This window comes from Notamacropus eugenii, chromosome 2 (assembly GCF_028372415.1).
Source record: "Notamacropus eugenii isolate mMacEug1 chromosome 2, mMacEug1.pri_v2, whole genome shotgun sequence".
Lineage (NCBI taxonomy): Eukaryota > Metazoa > Chordata > Mammalia > Diprotodontia > Macropodidae > Notamacropus > Notamacropus eugenii.
Genome location: NC_092873.1, coordinates 79,520,969 through 79,540,295, shown reverse-complemented (window position 1 = coordinate 79,540,295; position 19,327 = coordinate 79,520,969). Strand labels below are relative to the sequence as shown.

Genomic DNA, 19,327 nt, shown 5'->3' with positions numbered 1-19,327 from the left:
GTTACTCAGGTTCACAATCAAAGAGTCATCTTTGACTCTTACTCTCTCTCACCTCCCATATCCAATCAGTTGCCAAGTCCTGTCAATTCTGCCTTGGTAATATTTCTCCTATAAACCCCTTTCTCTCTTCTGACATTACCACCAACCTGGTTCAGGTCTGTATCACTTCACAGGTGAACTCTTGCAATAGCTTTCTGGTCAGTTTCCCTATTTCATGCTTCTCTCCACTCAGGTCCATCTTCCATTTAGATGTCAAAATAATCTTCCTAAAGCATAGATCTGACCATGTTACCTCCACACACACCCACACTCACCAAACCACCTCCCCACCCTATCCTGCCCCTCACTATTGTATAAATTCTTTATCACCTCCAAGATGAAATATAAAAACTTTTGTTTAGCTTTTAAAGCTCTTCACTTTCACCTGGCCTTTTACCACCTTCCCAATCTTCTTACACCTTAACTTTTCCTCCTCCTCTACACACAAACCCTTGAAACAAATATGAAGTCAAGCAAAACAAATTCCCATATTATCCATGTCCATGCATATTTAATCCATCACCTCTCTGTCAGGAGTAGGTAGCATGCTGTATCATTGGTCCTCTGGGATTGTGGTTGATGCCATATAGCTTTCTAAGCAGGAGAATGACAGAGACAGACCTTTCTATCACAATATATAATTTTGGCTGATATGTGAAGAATGAATTGGAGAGGGTAAATATTTGAGGCAGAGGGACAAAGTAGGAGACTATTTGCACCAATTCAGAAGAGAAGGCATAAGGACCTGAACCAGGGCCCAGTACATTTTATTTCTCTGCACCTAAAATTACTTCCATTTCCTAATCTGGACATGGACCTCCTTGCTGTTCCTGGAACAGAACACTTCTGGTTCCAGGCATTTTTAATGACTGTAGCCAAGCCTGAAATATTCTCCCTTATCTCCTCCACCTACTGGTTTCCCTGACTTCCTTTAAATCCACACTAAAATCTTATCATCCACAATAGTGCTTCTTAAACTTTTTCCATTTGCAATCCCTTTTCACCTGAGGAATATTTATATAGGTATGTAAAAGAGGTATACAAATCAAACATTTACTGATAATAAATCAGAAAGACAATTTTTTTAAAACAATTCTTTGATAAATATATATATAATTTTACCATTTATTAAAGATGAAAGCAAATTTGCATACTATTGAGATGGATGTGCTTGTTTACTTTTACATAAAGAATTAAATCTTGGCTGAATTATTGTTAATGCAGAACACAGAGAATCATCAATATTTTGTCAGAGTTAATGGATATTTTGATTTTATAATCATCAGTGCTGAGAGTGCCACTTCACATAAATATATAGTATAAAATGGCAGAAGTATGTTTAGGACCATTTCAGAAATTGTTGGAAATTCTGTCCTAATTCCCAGCCAAAATTCATTTAACAATTTTTTAGGAAACTCAAGTTTTAAACTTGTGTCACTTGACAACTTGGCAAATTCTTCTTGAACTTTTAATGGCAGATGACAGACATTTTTTATTTGAATTGAGTGTGATTTAGTTTTTTGGAATCAGAATTTGAAGGGAAGTATTTCTGAAACTGTATCTCCAGGCACTTCAGATGATCAATTTTAACTCTTACAATTAAATCTTTGGGAAGGTTATTTTCAATTATAAAATCATCTGTAGCTGTAAACATTCTAATAAATAATTTTCGACTCTATTCTTCCATAGATTAATTTTTTTAAGTAAAACTTTCAATTTTGTTTTTTAACAATTTTATTGTAACATAAATTTAATTGTAACATAAATATGTTACAATTTTTTTCTTGAAATGATATGTTTAAATCATTGTTTTTTGAAAATATCCAACAAATAACACAATTTTGAAAGTCATAAGTCATTATGAAAAATATTGATAAAATCTAATTTCTGCTCAGTCAAAAATATAACTTCATCTTTTAATTTCAATAATCTATTTAAACTTCACCCCCTTGAGAACTATCTTGCTTCTGCATATAGTAATAAGTAATAAGCTCTTGTAATCAGAGGCCATGTCTTTCCAAAGGTTTGAAAACAAACAACTGTTAAGGGCACAGCTTTTAATTAAGTTAATGATTTTGATAGTGTCTGGAAGCACAACATCTGACTCTAGTGATATTTTTTGGCTATGAGTGCCTCCCAATATGTTCACTGCCATCAGCTTTAACTTTTGCTACAAATCTAACTTCTTGCCCATCATTGTTCCAGCATCATCTGTACAGACTCCAATGCAATTTTTCCACTGTCAACTTTTATTTGTGAAAAATTCATCAACTTTAAGATATATATCTTCCCCTTTTGGTTGCCCTTCCAAAGGGTGACAAAGCAATAATTCCTCATATATGCTTCCTTATAAATATATTTTACATAAAGTAATAACTGTACCATGTTAGAAATATCAGTTATTTCATCTAACTGAATTGCATACTTTGGGGTGCCCTTAAAGCCTGGTGATAAGCCACTGGAAATGGTCATTACTAATTTCAGAAATACTTTATGAAACAGTACCATTTGATAAAGGAATTTTATGAATTTCATCCCCATACTTTTCCCCGCGAACTATTTCTGACATTTTAATAGCAGCAGGTAACATGAGATCTCCTGTCACATAGGGCTTTTTAGTTTTTGCAATTAAATAAGTTTCATAAGATGCAAGAAAATACTTCATTGACAGATTTTGTAACAGATTTCTCAAAACATTGTTTTTGTTTATTTGAAGATTTAAAGAGTCATTCAAAATGTCCCTTTGATTTATGACAGTACACTGCATGTTTGGCATTAAGATGTCATTTTAGTTTGACTGGTTTTATGATCTTCACAGACAAAAACAAAAACAAGCAAAGAGGTTTTTCTACACCATTATCATTATTAGAAGTAAATCCATATTGCAAAAAATTTGACATATTTTCTTTTTATTGTCAATTTAGGTATACTACAACTTAGTAGCAAAGACTCTGCTGCATTGTATTTTTACCTCTTCTGCATAAATTTAGCCACTTATCAGTAACTGAAAAATATTTTTGTCCTAAAATCTAAATAAATGTTGCTAATCATTTCTCAAATAAATACTAGCTTTAGTTTATGAAATTACATTTGTTTGTGCTTAATTTTAAAAATTAGTGTTCACACCTATATACATTGGTTGGTTGTTGCCTTCATTTTCGAAGAGGACCAAAATGACATCACCATGATAAAGTGAAGTTTCAGTGCGTCCAACTGTGGCTGATTGGACCAATATGAGCTTGGAATGTTCTACCACATGTTGGGCACAGAGAGTCGATGTGAATATTTGGGGTGGTTACTCCAAATCTGTGCATCCCACATTTACTTTGTGCTGTCTCAATTCTGCTTTGCTCATAGAGCACAGTACCGTTTCTGAAGTGGGCACACCATGCTGAGCAGTCCTGTGCCAGTGTCTCCCATGTTGCATAGTCAAATTCAAAGTTCTTGAGAGAGTTCTTTAGAGTGTCCTTGTATCACTTCTTCTGACTACCATGTGATTGCCTGCCTCATATGGGTTCTCCATAAAATGGTCTTTTTGGCAAGCATACATTTTGCATTCAAACAACATTGTCAGCCCATCAGAGTTGCACTATCTGAAGCATAGTTGAATGTTTTGCAGTTCAACTTGAGCAAAGACTTCAGTGTCTGGTATCTTATCCTGCCAGGTGATCCTCAGAATCTTCCTAAGACAGTTCAAATGGAAGTGATTCAGTTTCCATGCATGGTGCTGGTAGACTGTCCATGTTTCATAGGCATACAACAATGAGGTCAGCACACGGGCTCTGTAGACCTTCAGTTTGGTAGTCAGTCTAATACCTCTTCTCTCCCAAACTTTTCTTTGGAGTCTCCCAAACACTGAGCTAGCTCTGGCAATGCATGCATCAACTTCAAACATCAGTGATGAAGGAGAAATATTATTAAAGGACTTTCTTGATGCAATTAAGCACTTATATTTCTGTAAAAGAAAGAGATAACAATAATTTTAAAAATCAAACATTCTAACATAATACAATCCAAAGATATACTAATTTGATATTTACATGCTGAGGAATGAGGAATAATGAGGAAAATATTAAAAGTCTTTATTCTTCATAATTAAACTATTATGTTTCTGTAAGAACAGAAAACTTTGTGTATATAGTAAAAACACTACATTTCATAATATATAATAGTCTCAAATCTGAGCCAAGGTATTTTTGGTAGCGATTACATGGTGTTGTGTGGCATGATGGCATGCACAGTACAAAGTGCACATCTTGTATGTTCAGAACCAAGGCTTCAGTGAAATCACATGATGCAACACAGGCAACCACTGCCAGACAGAAATACCTTGAATTCATTACACATTTGATTTCGAAATAATTTTTGGTTGTTGTGCATTCAGAAACCTTTTACTCTTGCCAAATTTTTTACAATCTCATATTCAGTTGCATCACTCCATACTGGGTTTCAACCCACAGTTTAAGAAGCACTGGTAAGAAAACCTTTCTCTTAATACTAATGCCATCCCTCTGTGGTTATCTCCAATTTATCCTGTACGTATCTTATTTGTACATAAGTGTATTGAGAGAAATGATTATTAAATAGTCAAATATTGGGGAGATTCAGGATTTTTTCCCTTCCAAGAGGGAAGATTTGGAGATTAGTCAAAGCTTAGTTCTTTGAAGGGTAGGGTGGATGATGAGATGCAATCTTGGAATTGTTACCCTACCCAACTAGAGAACCTTACAAAGAATTTAATCTAAGGTGAATTTTCTCCCATTGTGTTCCACTCTGCTAGGTCTGAGCAGAGGTGGACCCTTTTGTCTAGATTGCCATAGTATGGATAAGAAATAAGTCTTTGTTCAAGACTGAGTGATTAGTCGTGTCTCCCCAGACCCTCATTCGAATAATCCCACCTCTCATTATAATATTCATTCTCATTAATTGTTAACCAATCAGAATTGATTGCCATTCTCAGGAACATCCACTCTCCTACCCACCTATAAGTGCTGAGTGGGTTCCATGAGGGATCTTTGGCATTTGAGCGTGCCACTGACCCCTTTTATTAATTATCTACTAGCACGATTCATAAAATGATTAATTATTCAGAAACTATGACTCTCAAACATTTTACACATCACAGTATACATATTGTTCCTCTTATTAGACTGTAAGCTCCTTGAAAGCAAAGAACGTTTTTTGCTTTTCTTTGTATCCCCAGTCATTTAGCACATTGTTTAACACATAATTGGCCCTCAACAAATGTTTGTTGACTTGATTTGACATGACTTGGTTCCTGCTAATGTTCCTTCTCTTCTGTTCATTTTTTAAATAAAAAAAAAAAACCCAGAAAATGAGGATTGCACATGAAAATGTGGATCCCAGTTGCATACAGATTGCTTTTCAAGTACATAATAAATTCAACGTGCAAATTTCAAAGCTGTCTTACTTGCCTGTGTTATTGCTGGCCTTCTTTCTGTTCTCTCCTGTGCATTTTTTTCTTCTCTAATCTGCCTCTCCCACTCTCTGACACTACCCCCCCACACACACACTTGCACATTGAGCAAATATTTTTAAAAATAAAGAAAACTAAAGGTCTCATTTTATATATGTATTATAATATATATATTATTTATATATATAGTCTGGCAAAGTATATATATTATATATATTAATCATATATGAAAATGTATGTGTCTTCTGCATTTTAAAGTCATGACCTCTCTGGCATACATTTCATCTTCATTCTTTTGGACTTTGGTTTATCATTGCATTGATCAGAGTTCTGAAGTATTTCAATATTGTCTTTCTTTATAATCCTTGTAGAAAATGTTCTGTACCATCTGCTCTTTTTGATTTGCATTGGTGCATAAATCTCCTCCCAGTTCCCTCTGAAACTATTCACTTCGCAATTTCTTTATGGCACAGTAATCTGTTACAATCTTCATAAAAATGTTTCAAACTCTTCTTTATTATTGAATGTCCATCTTTTCTCTTGTATAGCTAAGCTCAGACTTGCAGGATACATCACCCTGGGCTGCATCCTAAACAATGGCCTTTGGAACACATTATTCCATTCCTTCTTTTTCTAGTGGGCACAACATAGTCTTGTGCTATTTTGAATGTCTTTTCCTTTGTATCTGAATGTCTTTCTCCTGATGACTTGCAGATTTTGTTTCTGAATTGAATTGTTAAATTTAACCACAATGAGTATTGGAGCTTGCAGCATTGGTTGGTTTGGTTGGTTTTTCTCGACACAATCTATAAATTCTTTCAACTGTAATTTTACTTTCTATTTTCAGAAGTTCTGGACAATTCTCTTCTATTATTTCCTCCATCGTGGTGTTGCTGGGTTGTTTTTTTTGTCCTGTTGTATTCACCTAGGAGATCTATAATCCTTACATTGTCTCTATACATCCTGTTTTTAAGATCCATATGTTTCATTTGTATAGTGAGTATATTTTCCTTTAATGTTCTTGTTTTTTTTTCTCTTCTTCTAGAATACCTTTCACTTCTGCTTATTTGCATTCCTAAACTATTGCTTTCTCTTTTGTTTCCTTAGTGAGGTTTGCCACTGCAGATTCTAGTTTTTCTATTCTGTTCATTATGTTTGCTATGCAGGACATAAACTCTGCTCTCATAATTCTCATTTCTCTTTTGAACCACTCAAGAATAGCATGGTGTGGTTCCATGTTCTCCTCAAATTCCACAGGGTCCTCTGTCTCATCAATTATTGGATCATTTCCCTTCATTTAACAGTATTCATTCATAGATGCCTGAACTCATTTACGAGATCTGGAAGCCACATTTCCTTCTGTTGTTACTGTTTTTTGTGTTGATTTATCTGTTTACATTCAAGGTCTTTGAGATTTATTCTTCCTGGAATATTTGGTAATGAATGGTAATCTTTTTCCCCCTTATTTTTCTTACCAGTCACTTTCTGACTCCCTCCCCTTTGATTGTGGTTTCCTTGGGGGTTGGATCTCAAATCATCTCAGACTCCTCCCACACTGAGCAATTCATGGTTCACCAGCCTAGGTTTCTGTCTAAGGTGACTTTTGAGGGATCAGAGCTGCCCTACCTCAAGCCAGATGCTATAGTCCTTTCCTCAGGCCTGGTGAAGTGCTAAACAGCTCCCCACCTCCCCTGCCCCTCCCCCCCACACACACAGTGTCCTGTCTTCATGATCTGTCCCACTCCCTCAGTTCCTTAGTTCCTTGGTATGACACTACCAGTTCCATCTACTTACTCTAGTACTGGCAGTTCAGAGCTTTGCAGCCACCATCAGACTTTTATTCCTGAAGGGCTGTGGCCAAGTTGGTTGCTGAGGTCCAAGCAAACTTCGACAGCCTAGAGCTGAGGTCTCTATGCCACTAGAAAAACAGAAAGGGGAATGGGGGCCAGTGAGTGTGTTTTGCTGTAAGTTTGTGTTGTACCCTGAGGTCTGTTAGTGAAGCTTCACTGCCAGTAGCATAGGAGGTAGAGGAGGAATAAACTCAGGATTAGTAAACATTAGTTCCTGGGTTTGGGGATTGTTGGGTTTGTTTATTTTTAACCTACTTTTAGATTCTAGATATCCTAGACCATGGACACAGCTAAAATTGTTTTATCTTTGGCATACAAGCTCTGTTTTGGAGAGGTTGTAGGGACTGGAAAAAAAATACATCGAATTTACCATTTTATTGCTCACATAATCTGGAAGTCCTCCATTAAAATCATATACCACAATTTGGTTAGCCATTCTTCAGCAGGAGGAAATTCCTTTAGTTTCCAGTTTTTATCTACCATGAAAAGAGTTACTGTAAATGTTTTTCTACATATAATTCATTTTCCTTTTTCTTTTGTGGTGGTAAGAGTCTGAACTGACTGAGGAGACAAAGTTCAAGCTTCTGAGCATATTGATTTATTAAGCAATGCATGCCAATTGCATAACAAATGAGGCCAGGCCTCTTCAGCTTTGGCACTGCCCTGAATACAGGGAATGACAGATTTTTTTTTCACATTGAAAACAATCAAATAATACCAGTAGCCTTCATAGTCAATGAAAGGTTGAGAAAAGCATTACTGGGGTCTAATCTCAAAAATGACAGAATGATATGTTTGAATCCAGGGCAAACCTGTTTAAGATCATGGTAGTACAAAATCTGTGCTCTAACTACTGATGCCAAAGAAGCCAAAGTTGATCAGTTCTATGAAGAACTAGAAATAACACCAAAAAATGATATCACATTCATCATAGGGAATTGGAAGGCTAAAGTAGGAAATCAAAAGAAAATTGGAATAACAGGTGAGTTTGTCCTTGGAGGAGAAAATGAAATAGGGCAGAGACTAACAGAGTTTTGTCAAGATAACTTGCTGCTGTCATGATGCTAGGAGACATCGTGTGTGGCAGAGCTAAGACCCAGAAAGCTATGCCCTGAACTTGGCATAACAAGAATCTTTTTCGTCCACCCTTTGGATGATCTCACCCTCTGATAGAATCATGTAATTATTGTACTGCTCGCTGGGCAACCATTGGTATAAGTATTTAGATTTGGCCACACTCAAGAGGGTTCCCCCATCACCCCACTAGGGGCGGGGCTCTAGCAGGTGTCCTTGCTTGCAAGCTGTTTCCCTGATTTTGAAATTAAATTTTGATTGATTCCTGACTCTCCTATCTCTAAGACTGCTCTGTTCAGTTTCAACCACCCACAGATTAGAGGCTGGTTCCCTCCAGATCAAACAAATTCTCTTTTTCAACAACCCAAAAGGTTGTCATTACCAGATGGTCAATATATCCTAATAAGCTGTATTTTCAGAATTAATTTTGGTTATTACCCTTAATTCATTTCCCTAAGAAAGAGCATAGCATTTTTTACCTAATTATTTTCCTAATGGGAAGTCTGGAAAGGGTTTTAGGCTAGAGAATTTCTATTTCTAAAGAAATAGTGTAGAGTGTAGAAAATAATTTGAGGGAGTTTGGTTCTTTCTCATCACAGGAGAGCTCACAGTAGGAAACAAAATCATGATTGAAAGGAAAAAATGTAGGAAAGCTGTTAGTTGCACAGTTTTTGAACATTTGAACATAGTTGAACATCTGAACATTCATACTAGGGGGAAATCTTTGAATGTGAATAACACATTAGACAGCAAAACATTCAAGAGGAAAGAGAGACAGTCTAGGTGGTTTGCAAGCTTGGGAGTACTCTAGCAACCAATTGGGATATTGCAGATCATTAGAAAAATTATCTTTTGCACTTAAGGCAGAGAGAGACAAAAAAAGAGGCCCCAGGTTCTTGGTTTAAGTAATTTGCCATCTGGTGGCCAATTTGTATATTGCACTAATGTAAATAAAAATCCTTGACTAGATAACTGCTTCCCAGTATGATTAAGGGACTATCTGTGCCCAATCTGTGGCAGAGCATTCTGAGCTCGTGTTGGTCTGATCAGCTACAGTCAGACACATTGAACCTTGACTTTATCATGGTGATATCATTTTGGTCCTCTTCAAGGATGAAAGACAGCAACCCTGTCCGTAAGGGAGTGTCAACCAGACCCAACTGGAGTCTAATCTGCAGATGAGCAGAGCCAAACAAAGCAGACTGGAGACAGGAGAGTTAGAAGTTTAATTTCAAAGTGAGGGAAACGGCTTGCAAGCAAGCACACATGTGCCGGGGCCCTACCCCTAGTTGGGGAGGGGGAACCTCAGGTAGTGTGGGGAGATCTCAATGCTTATACCAATGGCTGCATACTGAGCTGTAACCCTGAGAATGCAGGGAAAAATAATCATGTGACAAGTGTGATTCATAACTGGGCTTCATGACCAGAACATGGATACAGCAGGTGTATGAGCTCAGAGAACACCTGGTGCTGGTCAAAGCAATACGGTAATTATGTGATTTTGCCAGAAGGTGAGATCATCCAGAGAGTGAATGCAAAGGGCTGTTGCTATGCCAAGCTCAGGGAACAGCTTGCTTGATGAGCCTTAGATCTGGAAAACAAAGTGTTGTAAGGCCAAGCAAAGTAGAATCTTTTGCTGTTTTTGTTTTACTCAAAGTGCCTCTGAATAATGTGATTAAGGAGGATCTTTCAGGTCTGGGAAGATTTGTAGGAAGGTCCATGCCTTTTTTAAATGAGGCACTGGTTCTCAAGGGATGTGATGTCCTCTGGTTCTAAAAAAGTATATAAAGACTCTGAGGTGCAGTTTTATTTTGGGGCTTAGTTTTTGGAAGTGTTTGTTTGACCAGAGGAGGACTCTGGGAAGCCACTAAAGAGTTCTCCAGCTTTGAAAACTTAGATGTTAGTGCTTCCGTCTCTGGTAACTATGGTCAGACAGTTGGATCTGTCAGTTGAATTGTGATGTATTTATTGATTATGGTCAAGCATAGGAAGCCATGTCTGTTGATCTTTGATTTCTCTGTATTTTCTTTGAAGTTCAGGGTGCTGACTCCCCTGAACTAGGTGAATGATATATATATATGCTTGATTAAAGTGATTGTTAACCCCTCAAAAGCTGCCTTTTCTTTTATGAATGCAAACATAAGAACATGTGATCGCAGGCCCCCCGTGTATGATGGGGTGCTTGCTGATATAGGTGTCTCCTAATGTCTTGACATTTCCTCCTTTTGGCCAAAGGGAAGGAGTCTGAAAGAAGCTTTACCTTCTGGCCAATAAAGGAGAGGCAGGTAAACCAAAGTGCCAAGAGAGGTCATTTGGGCCAAGACCAGATGTTGCCTAGGGGGTTAGTCCCTTGAGGGGACCTATCAGGGAAGTGTGTCCCAGGCATCATTGTTAGCCACTGTTTGCTTGCAAGCAGAAAAGAGGGGGACAAGAATATACAGGGAGAAAATAACAGCAAGCCTTGAATCAGTGCATACTCAGCTCTCGTCTGGAATCTTAGGGCAGCTCTCTCATGTGGATGCCAACTGCTTCTGGTCTGTACTAGATGAACCTTGAGGTCCCCAAAGAGTTCTGCTGTCCACTCAGGAGCAGGGTTTTCTTCAGCTGATCCAGGAGTACATACACACAAGTTTGAAATCTTCGCATCTGAGTTTCTGGTCAGCATAACATAAGTCCTTGGTTAAGGATCTCTAAACAGTACATAGAGATAGTCCAGTTTCCCAGTCATGCAGGGCTAGGTTCAAAGCAATAAGGTTTTTTCTCACAATTCCCATAATTGCATAATTACATTAAATCAGGCACAGATCAAACTATTTAGAGGACTCACAATGGACTAGTTCTGAGAAGGGAGATTTACATGTCACCAAGGTAACCAAGAAAACTTAAACATAAACCAAAATCTCAAGGTTGAGATCAAAAACCAGTCTTAAAAGCTGAGACTAGAGTCAACAATGCTAACTAACATCAAATCTCCTTGTATCATAGTAACTCATTCTCGATATCCATTTAATTAGTACAATTTGAGTCTCAGATGTCTCGTGGTTATCTGGTCCCTAGATATCTTTTCTTGGACAATAGGCTTTATTCTCAGGACAGTTCTGAAGGGGACTTTGCTTCTCTGGTTCCAAATCTAAAGGTTCCTAGATAATTCTGACTTAATGTAGTACAATCACTTAAATTTGGTTCTCCAATTTTGCAACTTTGGAGAATTTCAGTTTAGATACCATTTGCTGTTTCTATCTTTACCTAAAGCCTGCACCTTACAGAAGACTCTTTTAAAAATTTATGAAGGTCCAACTGCAAAATGAACTCTTCTTCCCTTTAAGATTATTAGACAGAGAGACTCACAATTAGAGCTGAAGAGGTTAGGCGAAACCAAAGCCCTTGGAGTCCACATTGCCATGATCCAAGACTCTGAGGTGGATATGGCAGAGGTGGACATGAAGGAGGTGGAGCTCAATGAGTTGGAACCAGAGAAACAGCCCTGCCAACTGCCACCTTGGGGCCAAAAAGAACAGTGTGGTCAAGGTCAAGGTGGCCGACTGCTTGGCCTAATTGCCATGGGCTACCTGAGTCTTCTTACCTTTCGCAGGTCTTCAGTGATCAGCCAGATAAACGTATTGAGAGAAGAGACTTTCCAGAGTCAAACAAGGTGGTAGGCTTTATTCAGGGTCTTGGTTACATGTCCATATGCAGGCGAGTTCTTCCCCAGGAGAAAGGAACCCTCCTCCTCCCAAGGAGCAAGGATCACACAGCGAGAGGACAGGGCAGAAGAGGGGAGGGACCCCTGAAGGGGATCCCGCAGCAAAAAAAGAGGGCTGCCTCAAGCTTTCCTGTCCCTGCTTAAGCTCTCCCAGTGGCATAGTTTGCACGTGAATACCGTGCATGTGTGCTCTCAGCCCCTAGCTAATTAACAACAGGTGTGCTCAGACCAGGGACCAATCTCAAGGGTGGGATGCTCTCCCCAGCAAGTTTCCACTGAGAAGAGGTGGTCACTCTTCAATTCCCAGCTGTTCCCTGGGGGACCTCGTGAGAGCTCTGAGGTTTAGAAGCCCTTACCTTCACCTGACCCGAGACTGTTCACGTGAAAACCAAGCTTACACCCCAACAGCCGACGATGAAGCCGAGGCCACTGTGGCCTCCAAGTTCACAGGCATGTCCAAGGAGGAGCTGCTGAAGGTAGCTGGGAGTCCTGCCTACCCTCTGTGCCCTGCTACTGCTCTTCTGGCTGGGCATACTGGCTGGTGTCATGGTCCTTATCATGCAGCCACCCCACTTCCACAAGCTGACAAGCTGCCTGTCCAGTGTTGGTGGCACCAGAGTGCCCTGTACTGCATCAGAGCCCTGAAGGTCTTCCAGGGCCAGGAACATTAATGGGAGTCTGGCTGAGGTAGAGGCGCATCTTGATTATCTGAGCACCTCAAAGCAAAGGCACTGGTGGTATTGGGCCCCATCCATAAGAACCTTGAAGATGACCTTGTTGAGATGAATCTGTTGCAGATCAACCCTACCATTGGCTCCCAGGAAGAATTTGCCCAACTCTTGGAAGCAGTCAAGAAAAAGAACATCCCAATCATTTTAGATCTCACTCCTAACCCCAAAGTCAAAGTAGCTGGTTTCTGAAGTGAAAAGAGTGAAGAAATGAAGGGAAGATGAATGGTATCCAGGTCTACAATATCCACAAACTTACCAATGTTGCTTCATTCCCATCTCATTGGAAGAACCTCACTCATAGCATCAGTGATGACAAGGTCCTGATTGCAGGAACAGGAGCCTCAGACCTTTCTGAAGTCCCAAGCCTGCTGAATGATACTGATCTGCTCAGCAGCTCATATCTAGAAGACTCTGAGAAAAGAAACTCCTCAGGGAAATAGCAGAGAGAATTGGTCGATAACTACCTGAGCACTGTTGGTGGCTACTGATGCAGCTGCACATATTCTCAAGTTGGGTACTTGGCCTCCTACATGCCTGCCCATTTTCTCCATCTTTATCACCTATCATTGTTCACACTTCCTGGAACACTCATCTTTAGTTATAGGGATGAAATTGACTTGCAGACAGCCGCTCTCCTCAGACAGACTGCTGAAGCCCCCTTCATGCTTTGTGATGAAAAAACGTGAGTATTCTGAGTCTGTGAATCTCAACATGATTGTATAAGGCCAGAACAATGACCCCGCTTCCCTCCTTGCTCTGTTCCGCAAACTGAGTGATAGCCGAGGGAAGAAATGGTCCTCGCTGCACAGGGACTTTGTGGTCCTGCCCACCCAAGACAACCTCTTTGCCTACATTTCATTCTGGGACCAAAGACAAGTGGTTCATTATCATCTTCAATCTGGGCCCCATGGGCCAGGAGGCTGAGTTGAGGATGCCCCCTGTGGCCGGCAGCCAAAAGCTGGAGCTTTCCTAGGAGGCAATCCTGTTGCTCAGCACCCAAGGGGGTCACCAGGAATGCAGCATGCTGTCCCTGCACAAGCTGGCCATGGGCCCAAGGGAAGGGCTGCTGCTCAAATTCTCCTACGTGGTCTAGGCTCCTGCTGGGTACCCTCTTCTCATTGAATCTTTGTTGTGTTTGTGTGTATTGGCAAGGCTCAGGGAGGGTTTGGGATTTTTTTTTACTGTTGAAGATGCCATGGGATGAAATTCTGAACCTGTATCTGTGTATTAAAATGATAGTGATGAGGGGAAAAAAAGATTATCAGACAGATACCTTAAAATCATGGGAAAATAATTCACTTTCTTTACCATTAGCCATACAATTTATGTGTAAAATCTTAATCCATTTTTGAGAACTTATTACTCAAATGTACTCAAAGTCTGAATTTCCATGATAGGTAAATTGAGAAGTCAATTGTATAATCCTGTTGCTTTCTCAAAATTTACTATTCCATTTATTTAGAAAATTTTTATATTACATTTTTGTCTTATTAGTTTGTCTAATCATTTCCTCCTTAGGAGTATAAAATCCTTTTATTATAATTTGATTACAAATACATGTTAAAATTGTAAGATGTTTATACTTGCATCCTATTATAGTAACTCAAAAATATTCCAGTACTAATTTATTATTTAATAGATTTAGTATTATATTTGTTAAACTTCCAGATTATAGAAATTTGATATAAAAGGAAAAAGAAGGACATAGTTATAACAATGTCATATATCATAACAGGGAGAAAAACTCCCTTAGCTCTGTTTCATTCCAGACAGAAAAATCATGTAGTCACAGTGTATCAGAAGCAAGCCTTGGGATTAACCGGGTGGGAAAATTTCCCTTTCAGAAAGGAAATAGCATGATGGGGAAATGGAGTCAGGAGGATCTTATGTAGGCTGTGTCATGGTTGTCCCCCAAACTTTTCCAGGCATAGACATCCACCTTTAGTAGTTCTCAGACTGCAGCACATGCCATTTTCTACCATTGACTTAATGATAATTCAGACAACTATTCCTGTAATCAAAGCTCAAACAATACTAAATTACAGTCCCAGGAATTTTTACCTTAAATAGCAAAATTTCACTAATCACAACTTAGGGCTTAAATATCTTTCCTAATGTTCCTCTAACAGATAATATTTCATTTATCCTTTACTTATAAATTAAAACTACCCCTATTCTGGGGTTTCAGATATACAGCAAATACCTGATAGTTGACTCAACATTAATATGCTGAAGCTACATCTTTAAACCATCCTATATACTTTCATAATAGCCAAGAATTGCAAATGAAAATTTACTATTATCTATTATTATTATCTGCTTCATAACAAAATATAATTCATTAAATATTTAACAGTTTTCAAAGTTTTTCAAAGACCTTTTGACTGAGTCCAAGTTTGACAGAACAAATCCTTGTATTGTGGGGATTTGTTCTGAGAAGTTTGGATTCAGTGAAAGGGTTGCACCTGAACACCTACAAAATCACATGTGGCCTCAAGGCTACAGATTCCCCAACCCTGGTTTAAACAATATTTTCTCTTTTCATGGTCAGAAATGTCAAGGAAGCGTTAACAAGAGGTTGCTATAAGGTGCAGACTGTTAACCTATTTTTTTTTTCTTTCTTCACTCTACAATTACTTCCTCTACTCTAGAACAATAAAGCTATGAACCTTGCCATTGACTTTTAAAACTTTAAAACCTTAATCTGCTAAAATGGTTTTAGTAATTCCACAACCTTTGATTATCTGACTTTATTTCTGTAATTCCAATATAGCCAAAGTTGAAATGACAGAAAAAAAAATGTCTTACAAAGTTTTTTCTTTCCTTTTTCTCTTTTCTTATAACCTAGTCACCTGTGGAAAGACTAAAGTGGGAGTTAGTCCTGCTTACTGGGACAAAAATGCTTCAACTGTGAAAGTTCATCAATCTTTCTCAGTGTTCTGAACTCTCTGGCTACCAAGCAATTTTATGACTGACTGCATTTTAAATCTTTCAAGGTTTCAGAATCTACACAGACATTTCACAGGATACAGACATTTTATATTTTACAAAGACATAAGTACAGGCAAAATGACAAGACAGACACAAACAATTCTAATAAAGCATGCAGTTACAATCCATAGCCATAGCCAGGAATGTGTTTACTGGTTTAACAGAGCATGGAGCTAACTGAGCACTCTCTTAGTCTTCAGGGGTAGGGTGAGGGTAGGAGGAGGCAAAGCCAGAACAGAGCAGATAAGAGCCTCCTGGCCTGTGGAGACTGGAGCCAAACAGAGAAGGCAGTAACAGCTGGTTAGGGGAACAGAGTGTCCAGAAAGCATACACTTACCAGAGAGACCCAAGACAAATCAAGTTACCAGAGGCCCCGGAGTTTTCCTCACAATGAATGGAACTCAGATATTGGAGCAGGAACAAGGGCAGAGCATGCACCAGATTGGGGTGGGGGTGTTCTGACTCTGGAGAAATAATCTCTGGTGGTACATAGTCTGTTCCCATTGGTCCTGGAGAGTCCTTCGGCCCAGTTTTATGTCCAATTCTACTTCTATCCCTGCCCCTAGTGGAGGAGTGTGGGGAGATCTTAATACTTATACCAATGTCAGTACAGTGAGCTGTAGCCCTGGCAACGAGGGTTAACAGACAAGTCTGATTCATGGTACTTGTCCAAGCTCAGAGAACACCTGGTGCTGGTCAAAGCAATAAAATAATTATGTGGGGCAGCTAGGTGGTGCAGTGGATAGAGTACCAGTGCAGGAGTCAGGAGGACCTGAGTTCAAATCTCACCTCATACACTTGTCACTCACTAGCTGTGTGACCTTGGGCAAGTCACTTAACCCCAACTGCCTCATCCTGGGTCATCTCCAGTCATCCTGATGAATATCTGGTCACTGGATTCAGATGGCTCTGGAGAAGTGAGGCTGGTGACTTGCACAGCCCTCCCTCACTCAAAACAAAGTCAAGTGCAAGTCATGTCATCATTTCTCTGATGTCATGGTCTTCTTCAGCAATGAAGGACGAATACACAATAATTATGTGATTTTTGCCAGAGGGTGAGATCATCCAGAGGGTGGATACAAAGGATTGTTGTTATGCCAAGCTCAGAGCACATCTTACTTGCTGGCCTTAGCTTTTAAAACAGGGTGTCTCCTAATATTTTGACAGGAAGCAACACAGAGCCATAAATGTCATTTATGTGTGGCAATGATCTCAAATTCAAATAGAAAGAGGGGCCATTAAACTATACAGAAGCATCTCTGAGTACCACATATTGACTTAGTTTTAAAATAGAATATTGTCTATGTATTATTGTATTCTTATTTTAAAAATATTTCTCAATTATATTTTAATCTAGTTGAAGTGCACTGGTTAGCCATTTTTGACATAAGGTAATCCCAGCTTAGAACTTCTTTCTTCTGTGAAGATTAGAATCTTCAGGGTTCCCCACAGTGTTCTTGTCCTGGATCCTCTTCTCAGAACTCATGGATTTAAACTACCATCTCTATGCTGAGGATTCTCAAATCCACCTATTCTTTCCATACCTCTTTGCTGTTATACACTCTCACATCTCTAAATGCCTTCAGATATCTTGAGCTAGATGTCCAGTAGACATCTTAAACTACCAAGTTCCAAACTGGTCTCTCCCTCCAAACTCTCCTACATTACTAAGTTCTCTATTTCTCTCAAGGGCAACACCATCTTCCAAGTCCCTCAGGTTTACAGCTTAGGTATCGGTATCGTCTTTGACTCCTCTGTGTGGTGAAAGGCCTCATCACTGCACACCTGTATTATTGCAATAACCTGCTGGGAGATTTGCCTGCCTCAATTCTTTCCCCCACCGATTAATTCTCTATTCAACAGCCAAAGTCATTTTCCTAAAGAGTAATTCTGACCGTGGCACCCCCACCTCCCCACCCCCCCTCAGTAAACTCCAGGGGCTCCCTATCATCTCCAGGACCAAATAGAAAACCTTGTGTTTGGTGCTCAAAGCCCTTTGTAACCCAGTCACCTCCTACCTTTCTTTATTCTTACACCTTACTCTGACATATACTCTTCATTCAGTCCATCGGTACTGGCCACCTTGCAGTTCCATGAAAAAGACACACTCTCTCTCCTCTGACTACTGCATTCCCTAAAATCTCATCTTCTACAGAAAGCCTTTCCCAGCCCCTCTTAATTCCAGGACCTTCCCTCTGTTATTTCCAATTCATCCTGTATTTAGCTTATTCGCACTTTTGCTTGCTTCTTTTCTTGCCCTTTAGATTGTGACCCTCTTGAGGGAAGGAACTTTCTCCTCTTTTTGTATCCCCAGTGCTTATCACAGTAGCTAGAAGAGAAACAAAATATCCCCTTCGGGTGAGGGTGGGAGAGTACACAAACCCAGGATCAGTACCAAGAGAATGCGAACACTTCTTAGTAGCAAAAAAGGCAAAAGCGAGGGAGAGGAGGCACCCGCAGGGAAACCCAAGGCAAAGATTCTGGGTCACCGGCCCGGAACCCCTTGCAGGCCGCCCTGCCAGTCGCGTAGGACTAAGTACATCCCGTCCACCCGGAGGCCGCCGTCCCACGCCGAGCATATCGTAGAGGGCTGCTCCGCCTAAAGGGAGCCCAGAGGCCAGAACCCAGAGAAGTGGAAGAAAAAGAGGGTGTGGCCAGGAGGCCCTACCGGCGAAGCCCCAGGTGATCGCCTGGACAGGGCAAGTAAGGTCTGCACTGAATCACCGCGACTAAGCCCCCGAGCTAGGAGGGGTCCGGCCCGGACCTAAGCGTCTGCCCCAGGGGCTTCGAGGGGCTGGGACGCGGGATGACTGCTGCGTGGAACAGTCAGGAGGCCGGGAGGGGCTGTGGCGTCTCAGAGGAGGTGAGAGATCGCACCTGCCCTGGGTACCAAACGAAAGGGGCTGCACCAGGGCCCTGGGGATAGGGGCGGGACTCCTCCTGCGAGTACGGTTCCCACTAGCGTGTACACCTGCCTACGAGTACCACACCCCCTCCGCGGCTGGTGCTGGTGCATCCTCTAGTGTACACTACCCATCCCTCACCCGCTTTCTAGGGGCAGTTTAAATTACAGTAGTAAGAAACAAGTTTCCTGCCCTTGGGACGCATCCAACTTCGTTGGAGAGAGGAAACTCCTACATGAATAGCAGTTTGTAGGACAGATAAGTGTTGAGGTGTGTGTGACAGAAAAGTATTGCAAGCTTTCAAAGAAAGAAGGAATGAGTGGGTGCTGCAGCTGGTCCTGGAAGGATAGGTAGCGTTTGTGTAGTTGTGAGGGAAGGTCGGAATTGGAAGACCTCTGAATCCTACCCCTGGCACTACCTATGTGACTAAAGGCAAGGGGGAGAGGAAGAGGAAATAATTGAAGAGACAGAACAGTCAGAGAGGTAGGAAGAGAACACATTAGTGTAGGGATGAGAAAACCAAGGGAGAAGGATTTCCTGTGTATTATATAATGCTAGATGGTCAGCATCAAATGCTTTAGAGATGTGGGAAGATGATT

General features: G+C 40.2%; 1 long non-coding RNA gene and 1 pseudogene across 1 annotated transcript; one reads left to right on the top strand and one right to left on the bottom strand.

Annotated features, from left to right (window-relative positions):
• Positions 1-2,269: 2,269 nt before the first annotated feature.
• LOC140525715 (uncharacterized) lies at positions 2,270-17,669 on the bottom strand. The gene is made up of 4 exons (XR_011974092.1): positions 16,163-17,669; positions 10,878-13,245; positions 7,271-7,394; positions 2,270-3,994 (listed from the first exon to the last, which is right to left on the bottom strand). It is a non-coding gene; the product is annotated as an uncharacterized lncRNA (long non-coding RNA).
• LOC140525714 (amino acid transporter heavy chain SLC3A2-like) lies at positions 11,802-13,927 on the top strand (annotated as a pseudogene).
• Positions 17,670-19,327: the final 1,658 nt, after the last annotated feature.